Source organism: Olea europaea, chromosome 21 (genome assembly GCF_002742605.1).
Source record: "Olea europaea var. sylvestris chromosome 21, O_europaea_v1, whole genome shotgun sequence".
NCBI classification, from domain to species: domain Eukaryota; kingdom Viridiplantae; phylum Streptophyta; class Magnoliopsida; order Lamiales; family Oleaceae; genus Olea; species Olea europaea.
The window spans coordinates 7,241,582-7,251,328 of NC_036257.1; positions in this window are offsets into that span (position 1 = coordinate 7,241,582).

Below are 9,747 nucleotides of genomic sequence, written 5' to 3' on the forward strand. Positions count from 1 at the left end.
TAAATGGATAAACGTATTACCTAAATTGCCCTTACGTGAACATGATATTTGGCTATTACATTTTATGTCATTAATACTTCTCATGATATATTTATACACGTCAATGCATTCATAAGTACATATGAAATTTCAAAAAATAAGAAGTATTCAAATATCAACGAGTCAAAGAATATTTTAAAAAAAGATGTGTATCCCAAATATTTTTGCTAAGAGGTGTATATCAATGTCAAGAAAAGTGTGAGTGGAAAATGGAGCATGGGGAACCGACTTACTCGACCAATGTTCAATGTCGATCTTAATTGCTTTGCGGTACTACTGATAGAATGAATCGGGTTTCAAATAATAATTGCTGATTGTATTTTAATTGGATAGGCGTAATAAACTAAGCCCTTATTTGACAACCATTAAAATATAACTTCTTCTTCTTCTTCCTATTTATTTATTTATTTTATTTATTTTTTGTCTAAACTCATTTTTAACCACAATTTTTCCAAAAAAGCCACTTTTCCAAATCGTATTTTACGTAAACATTCTTTTTAATGGTTGTCAAATAGGGGCTAAGTGAGCTCACAATGTTATTCTTAAAGTTTTAAAGAAATTGAAGAAAATTAGATACATATTAAGACAAGCTATTTATTTTAAAGTAATTTTTGTTGAAAAAAATTCGAGAATACCATGTAGTATTTATATAAATAGATAGTGAACAAATAGTTGGGCAGAATTTCAACTTACAAAATAAGCGTAATAAAATTAGAATGATAATGGTCGAGGCAAGAGTTTGACTCTTTCTCCTTAAGATGATAATGCCCCACACTGGTACTGACGGTCTCCTGGCACTCATCTCTCAAGATACAACGACCTCGACTTGTAATAGTAGCACTCCAAATTTCAATACCCGACGACCCTACTAATATTTTGATCTCTTGAAAATCGGAGGACTAAAATGCACGGAATTATTATTTAGGACTGACATGCAAAATATGGAATATTGCAGGACGGAAGGACATCATTTTTCAAGAGAGGAAATCAGAAAACAATTTGGAATGAACAAAAAGGGAAATCTGGGGGTCTATTTATAGAAATTGAAAGATGTGCCCAAAAGACATTACAGCTGAAAGGTTGTATTTGGAACAGACACAATTCCATTGGACAAACAAAAAATGTCAGCAATTGCCAACTTCTAGAAGAAGCATGTGTCGCGCACAAAGAATTCAGGGGTGAAAAAATAATTAAAATATCTTATTTAATTTAATAAAATAATATAATTAAATATTATTTTAACAAAAATATATATACCAACTAGGCCCAAGCCCACGACCCATGCTTGTGCTGTGCCAAGCCGAGTCAGGCGGTCAATTGGACGAACGACGACGATAATGGCATGTATGTAGGCTTTAGCTCAACCTACTAGCATGTAGGTCATCTCCCCTCCAAAGATTAGTGGTGTTCCTTGGGACCCATACCCAAATCCCAAACTTGAACAATATAAAGTAGTTTCTATTCTTCTATTTTTTTTTTTTTTTTTTTTTTGTGGGATTTTTTATTCCCAATTTATTTCAACTTCAAGTGGTTATCTTTTGACTTTAATTTCTCATTCATCCTTAATTAGTTTTGAGAAATAAATATACATACCAATTCTACTCATGGAGTAGAATATACTTGGCAAAAAATTTATTTATCCAACTAATTGAACCCACTTAAATAATTGGTCAAAGCAACTAATTTATTTCAACTTCAAGTGGTTATCTTTTGACTTTAATTTCTCATTCATCCTTAATTAGTTTTGAGAAATAAATATACATACCAATTCTACTCATGGAGTAGAATATACTTGGCAAAAAATTTATTTATCCAACTAATTGAACCCACTTAAATAATTGGTCAAAGCAACTAATTTATTCCAATTTCCCAACAATTAATATGCATATTGTGATATTAATATCTTTGTATTGTTACATTACTACTACTACTACTACTACTACTACTACTACTATATGCATTATATTATTGCTTTTAAGTACGCGTTTCACATAATTGCTAGTATGTCATAACACTACTTTCGCCACATCCAATCCGTATGCCACATTATCATTTTATTATCATCATCCTGTTACTTGCTTGACTATAGTAATACTGTTACACTAAGTTGTGTAAGTTTACGACTTTCTATGATACATAATAGACTCTCTGCATATTATATCTTAGAGAAATTTGATATATCATTATTCACTTTATCGTTATGAGTAATTTGAAGGGCAAATAACTCCCAATTTATTTCATATATGTCTAGTGGGAGAATTGTATTGTATTGCAGGTTGGCTTAGTTTATATTACAAAGGAGATGCTGTCAAAATTTTCTCAAATTATATATAATATCTATCTTTCAAAGCAATTCATAAGTTCTCGCTTATTTAGACTAGCACACATATTTTCTAAGGCAGCTCATAAGTCATCATTATTGAAGTAGTTTATATTCTCAAGACAATTTGTGAGTCCTCACCTATTTAGTTATAATGCATATATTTAGGCAACTCATAAGCCCTCCTTTGTTGGAGTTGCTTATGATTTTGAAGCAATCTGTAAGATCTCGCCTACTTGACAGTTTATATTTCAAAGTTAAACATCGCATATGAATGTACGACTTAGACTTGGGAAATTATTGTTACACCTATATATTATGTGGTATACACATTATGGAGAGAGTCTCATATATGCCAACATGACATCGAAATTCCATTGATTGGACCTATTTAATTAAGCAATCACATCTTGGGTTTGGACTCGACCCATTAACTACACTTGGCCCATTTCAAGTGTGTGTGTGTGTGTATGTGATCCACCTTACAAAGGAGGTATGTTATTTTAACCCTAATCAAACTCTCTCTCTTGTTTTGCACTCATATTTCTCTTGTCCGATCAGTGGCCTTTACATTCTAACGAGGTGTTCAGTGTTCAAGTGATGCCATGTGGAGAGAGACGTGGTTGGGATTTTGTTGGTACTTTTTTTGAGATTAACAGATTGACATTGTTTGTGGCAAAACAGTACGTTAACCATGTTTCAACCACATCCAAAGGGCCATCGAAAAAGAGGTATTTGCTGAGCAGTTTATTTTACCAAAAGTCACAAGGTCAATCACAAATATTGAAGAAAAACGCTACTCAAATAGGAATTTCCAAACTAAAGAACTAGTAGAAGGATATTTGAACATTAACAATGAGATTTCTTTCCCACAACATACAATTTTAAAACAAAAATTCTCTAAAACTTATCTTGTTGTACAAATCACACTATAGATTCTGACAACAAAATTCAAGTATTCAAAGGAGTTCATTTTCTTCGAACATGAAATCCATTTGTGAAGCTTTCATTGTACAAATACATGCAACGACGAAGCTTTGAGCAAAATGTAACTTCTATGTTCTACCGTCAAAGGCTCCATGATGGTGGGGTGATGACTAAAAAAGTCAAAGGCAACCTCTTTAAAGAAAGAACAATTGGTGCCGATGTTATAAACAAAAAAGAAAACCCAGCTTTATATGGCTTGTGTGTGGTTTAGACTTTGACTTGCGTGGGTAATTTCAAACAAATAAATGAAGACTAAACGTAATTGGAATGTTGTGATATAAGCAAAGAAAAATTTATAGGTGTTGGCAACTTGCTCGATGAAATGCACGAGAAACGTTTCTAGTTCAGTGACCCATATTGAAGTAAGAGGAAATTTCATTGGGTATCAAAAATTGAGTTTGCTTTATCAAAATTGTCACCTTTTAAATTTGCTATAAAAAATATCAATTTATGACATTTTTGCCCCTCTGAAATATTAGAATACCAAACATGTGTTATGTGTATTGTGTCAGAATCATAAATGACGGCAGACGAGACCAAAATGCAAAGCTAATTTCTCCAATTTTGACTTCTCCATTTCCCTCTCGTCTCTGCCTTTCACATTCTGACGCCCACTGCTCTGTCTCAGTCGCCGGCTCTCTTATTGTCTGGCCAAATCGCCGTCATCGATCGTCGGGAAGATCGGTTGTCGTTGTTGCGTCGAGTTACTAGCTTTGAAGATTTTGGAAATCTATGTTTGAGTTATATCTTGCCGCCGACGGTCACCCACCGCCTCTCCGGTCTCTGGCACTGGCCCACTGCACCATGTTTGTGACAACAAACTCCGTGAGTCCATGACTCGTGAGCCTCCTGCCTCTCTCTCTCTCTCTATTTTCTGCAAAATTGGTTCAGTTCGTGAGCTCCTTCCTCGCATGTGAAGTTGTTTATTCTCTTTTAGTTTCGTGCTTCCTATGGTATTGTCATTATTAATTGTTAATACTGTCACTTCCTTTCTGTATTATTATCTTGTTTAAGTGGATGCTTCTGTAGTTTTTAGGAGAGTGCTTCTTCTGGAGATAAGTGCGTTTCTGTACAAACTTTGTGCTAACATTAGTATAGTGTTTATTCAGTCCAGCCTGCTTGTATCATTTTAGCATTCTCATTGTGATTTTACTTGGATATGGCTTTGCTGTTATTGAGAAAAAATGAAGATGAATTTGTTTATATTAATGAGTCTTGGTTTGACAGAAATTGTTTTATTCAATGACATTCATAGGTAATATACAATCAAAACACTAACACAGTTTTGAGAATAATCATTTGTGCAATTTGAATGATCGAATAGAACTCCATGTAGACACTTTCAGTCGTACTGCCTTATCTTCACTGCTCTACTACATCTTGGATGAGATATATCGTTGAATTTGAACTGAGATTCTTAGGAAGTTGTATAATCTGCATACACATCAAATCAACGAGGTATACGAATTGGGAATGAACATGTAGTACCAGAATCCATAGCAAGCAGTTGTTGCTTGCTTCGTGAGCCTATACTTGGTGAACTCCCTGGGCTGAGAAGAAAGCTTAGAATTCGATTTAGGAAATTGAACAATTAGGGATTGTGGTTTTGTGGACTGTAGATTTTGGAAGTATAATTATCTTGGTGGTATTGAGTAATGTAGTCCTCCTCCATGGAATTATGAAGTAATTTTAAATTTAAATTTGTCAAATTTTGGTCAATTTTGTCTCAAAGTTGTCATGTTCCTTTTTAATTTGGTTACTGGATGTCAAACAATTTGTATGCTAAGGAGACAAGTCATGAGTAGAGAACTTGTTATGTATCCTCTTTTTGAAGGGTTAAGGCAATGTTTTTCATTTACTGGGTTGTTATGCTATTCCATATCAACTTATATTGCTTTTGTTGAATTTGAAAGGGGAATACTTAATATGCTACCATGAAAATATTCCCACCACTTCAAAGAGTTGATGGAAGAAATTGTTTATTTATTTATTTATTTATTAATCATCAACTCATCCTCAGAGTGTTTTTAGACTCCTCCAAAGGAGGATGATGTGGGTTAGGATCCCTGACCATAATACATACATGGGGGGATGGGCAGAGGCCTGACCTCCAACAAAGCAGCAAAAATACATAAGAATTAGGGCAAGAAAAAATCAATTATTTATTCATTCAAAAGTTGTCCTTATTACAATGTAAAAGATTCGTTTATATAGGTTTTAAAGATTCTATTCTAAGAAAGAAATATCTAATAAAAGCTAGTAAATTAGCCATAATAAACTTTCGTACAATATATTTTAGAACTAATAACTAAATATAATAAAATCTCTTTTAGTGTTGCATCACTTATGAAATAACATATTAACTATTAAAAGATCACCAAACAATCAGCATAGCACAAGAAAACAAAGGATTGGTAGCTAAATTTACTGTCATAAGGCACCTACTAAAAGTCTAAAACCCATTGAAAAGTATTAAATATTTCATGTCCTACAATATGATTCTTTATGTAGGCAACTAATCACGAAACATTTGAAACCTAAATTGCACTACTATTTTCTAGTAAATAGTTCCAACGTTTTTATGTTTTTTTAACTGATGTAAACCACTAGAACGAAGTAAGAACTGCTACTGCTTCCAATAGGATTCTAGTATTTTCTGCTATTCTAAGGTTGGTTGAAAGTGATTATAGAGTTTGGATGGGTATTGAAAGGTTACGATGTGTATGGATTGGATGGAAAATGTGAGGTTGGGTGTTTGGATTTGAGAAGGCAAAGGTCAAATGAGAACGAATTTCTCTAATACGAAATTGACGCAGGAGCATATAATTTGTTAATAAATAAGAGAAATAACAAAAAGAAAGGTGGGCCAGAGAAGAGAAATTTTCAGGACAAGAAAATCAATCTTTATTAATTACAATGAATAAGCCCCTCTATTTATGGAGTAAATAACCTAAGAAGAAGTTAAGAAGAAAACAAACTTCTAATAAACTATAATTATATCAAAATAAATATAATCTAAAATAATTGAAATTAAACTCTATTTTAAACTTCTATTTAACCTATAACTCCTTCTTTATTCCTATCTTGATCTCCATCAATATGATACCTAAAAATACAATGAACAAAAGTTCAGCTTATTTTTCTTTCTTAGCCTTTTCCAATATTTTATGCTCAATTTTATCAAACATGCCACTAAAGTTCACCAATGTCACAACCGAAATCTTGAATAAATTTTAAAAGGCCTTCGGATAAGGAAGTGAATAGCAACACTATCAACAAAACCAACTCCCGAGCAGAGAGTGTACTGCAAGTCTGTGATCATTCACACCATTGTAGTGACAAATTTAACACAATGAGTTTGGCATGAACAATCAAATTCAACAAAAACATTATCCACACAATAAGATGAAACTAAACGGGAAAAAAAGGATTATTCTAGAAAAGTAGCAAATAAACTATATGCAAGTGTGCACACAAAATCAGTAATTAAGTTATTGTGTGCGACCTCATGCGTGTACATTTAAATAAGGCAAAGGATGTACTTATTTTTCTTTTAAAAAGGAGAAAAAATGAAATTAAAAAACAAAGCTGACCTGCTGCATTGCTAGCAAAACCTTTGCTCAAGGCCTGCAACAATGACCTTTGGGGACTTGGAGTGCGTACCACACACTTTGTGCCTTGAATAGTAAGCCTCAGCACCACTCAGATCTGCCTCACACCCTTCCACTTGGCACCTTGGTGGCTGGCCACCTTGTACCACGCCGCTTCTCCTCTTCTTGGCAGGTGATGGAGGAGGTAGTTCGGCGGCCTTGGGCGGCAGTGAAGGCAGCCTACCACCAAATTTGTCCTGCACTCCAACCCCTACATCTTCAAAGTAGATTTTCTTGCCAAACTTGAAGCCATTGAGTGATTCTGACCCACCAGAAGTAGATGAAGAAGAAGAAGTAGAGGCTGAACCAAGTTCCATTCTTGTTGTCTGGAACCCGTTCATTAGTGCCTATTGAGATAGTCTAATGAATAGCACGTGCATTAATACCACGTTTCATAAAGTGTATCTTGATGAAACTGTTGTATTTCTTTTTGCATTTCTTTTCATGTTTTGATAAGTGATGGTGACTGGCTCATGTTCACTCATAAATACACTGCATTTACATATGGCAGTGTGCTCGTTACACCTCGTCTATAGAAGTAGTTGAGGAAAGGAGAAAGATTAAGTGGGGTGTCCTTAATATAGAGTTTCATGGATTTTAAAACTCCATATAAATTGAAGTTTCCTCAATTTAGAGTAAAATATTATTCATTAAAATGTGGGTGTCCTCAATCTAGATATTTAGAAATACTTATAAATTTAGGTGTCCTCAATTACTAGTTTATTTAAAAGGATTTCGTTAATTAGATAGAATATGATGGATTTTGAAAGATTTCAAGCCATAAATATAAATACAAAAATTGTGGAACAATTTTATCCCAATCGAGGACATACAATTCATTAGCTCTGTTTTTGAATCGAAATTGTGCAAACCGACATAACTTTTGAATTTCAGAAGTTTTGAGTGTTTACATTTCGAAATGTGAGTTGATTAATTTACATTTTGTGCTTCCTAATATTAGATATGTTTTGCTTACTACAATTTTGTCGTCAATTGCTATTGTCTTAGTCAGAGTAGGTGTTTTGGATTAGCATATTTGCACGTCGTTGTCTTCAATTGATATTGTCTTCAATTGCTATTGTCTAAGTCAGAGCTGGTGTTTTGTAGTCTGGATATGGCCATTGAGGTGTACTTATCGTATTTGCCTGTCGAGAACTGTATCATGCACTACTTTGAAAATGTACACAATGTTTTACACTATCACTCTCCATGCACTGACATGAAGTGTTAAATGACTTACCACCGAAGTGTCGTTCCCGATAATTCGCAACAGAAATTCTCGACAGACGGAACAGTCGACAGATGAACTGTCGTTCCCGATAGTTAGGCTCAGTAATTCTCGAAAGATGAGCCTCTCCACCGATGAACTGTCGGGAACGAGAGTTCATTTCTTCCGTAGTTATGCAAGTTGAATTTTGGTTCCGACAGTGCACGTAAGTTTCGCATTAAAAATACTGTTATGCTATGACGTCACGATTTTGTTCATTGATCCGTCGTTGCAACATCGTACGTGTGTTTCGCATTACTATTACTCGAACGTATGATCTCACGATTTGTATAGTGGTGCCAACATTGCATGTGTGCTTTTGCATTAACATAATTGCAATGCTATGATCCGGACATTTGTTGATTGATTAGTCAATGCACATTGTTCGTTTAAATGTGGTTCTATTATTTCCTTCCCGATGTGTCGTGTGTCTTCAAATACTATCATCTGACGTATTATTTGGATCATTTACTTACATATGACCTCATGCACTAGTATGTATTCTCGACTGTTTGAAGTATACAGTGTTACTAATATTTCGTCGCATGTTAATTTCATACTAGGTGGACGCGGCATGGATTTCGAACCAGAAAAGAACAGTCAGGATGACGAAGTGTCTTCTGGTGGTTCGGAGAACCTCTTGGACAAAGCTGTTGCGTCCGCTAGTGGCGTAGCGGAGGTGGATGGTAAGTACATTGTGGTGGAGAACTCATCATGTCACCCTGACCCAAATTCGTGATGTAAATGGACGAAGTGCTAATTAAAGTGGAATTGTTTTGTAGGCGGTGCGACAAACATGCCGGGGAGGCCAGCATACCTGTGCAATGCAATGACCCACCCACCACAAAGAGGTGACGATCGACACGCATCCGACGTCCTGCTGTATCTACAAAGACTCTGTACACGAGGGGGAGGGCGAAGATAGTGAAGAAATGAGGTATTTTTGGCGTAATTTGACATGATTTCAAGTTTGTGTGGAGTTCGTCTTTGCGTAGTCGTACGTTTATGTTATTCTAAAGGAGCATGTCGAGTAGTATACGAATATTCTCCGTACTGTTCATATCACATGCAATTGAAACATCATATTGTCAGATTTTGTCACGTTCAGTCGAATCTCTAAAGGAGCATTTCGAAGGGGTTTGGGTCCATTTTTGCAATTAAATGGGTTGGGTTCGGTTATATTTACCCCATTTTCCATCCGGTTAGGTTGGGTTATGGGTTATCCCTTTAACCCAACCCGAAGCCGACCAACCCAACCCGTATACAAAAGTTAATTTTAAAAATGTGTAGAAATTATAAAACAAGTATAAGGTCCCTCCCTTTTCCCTGAACCTTCCCATTCCAGTTTTCCATTTCCCCCTCAGAGAAAACATAGTCTCCTCCAATCCATCTCGAACCCGGTAGTCACCCTTTATATTGTTCATTCTAACCCTGAGTATTTATCACTCTTTCGATGTTTTGATATTTGATGTTGTGGGGAGAAA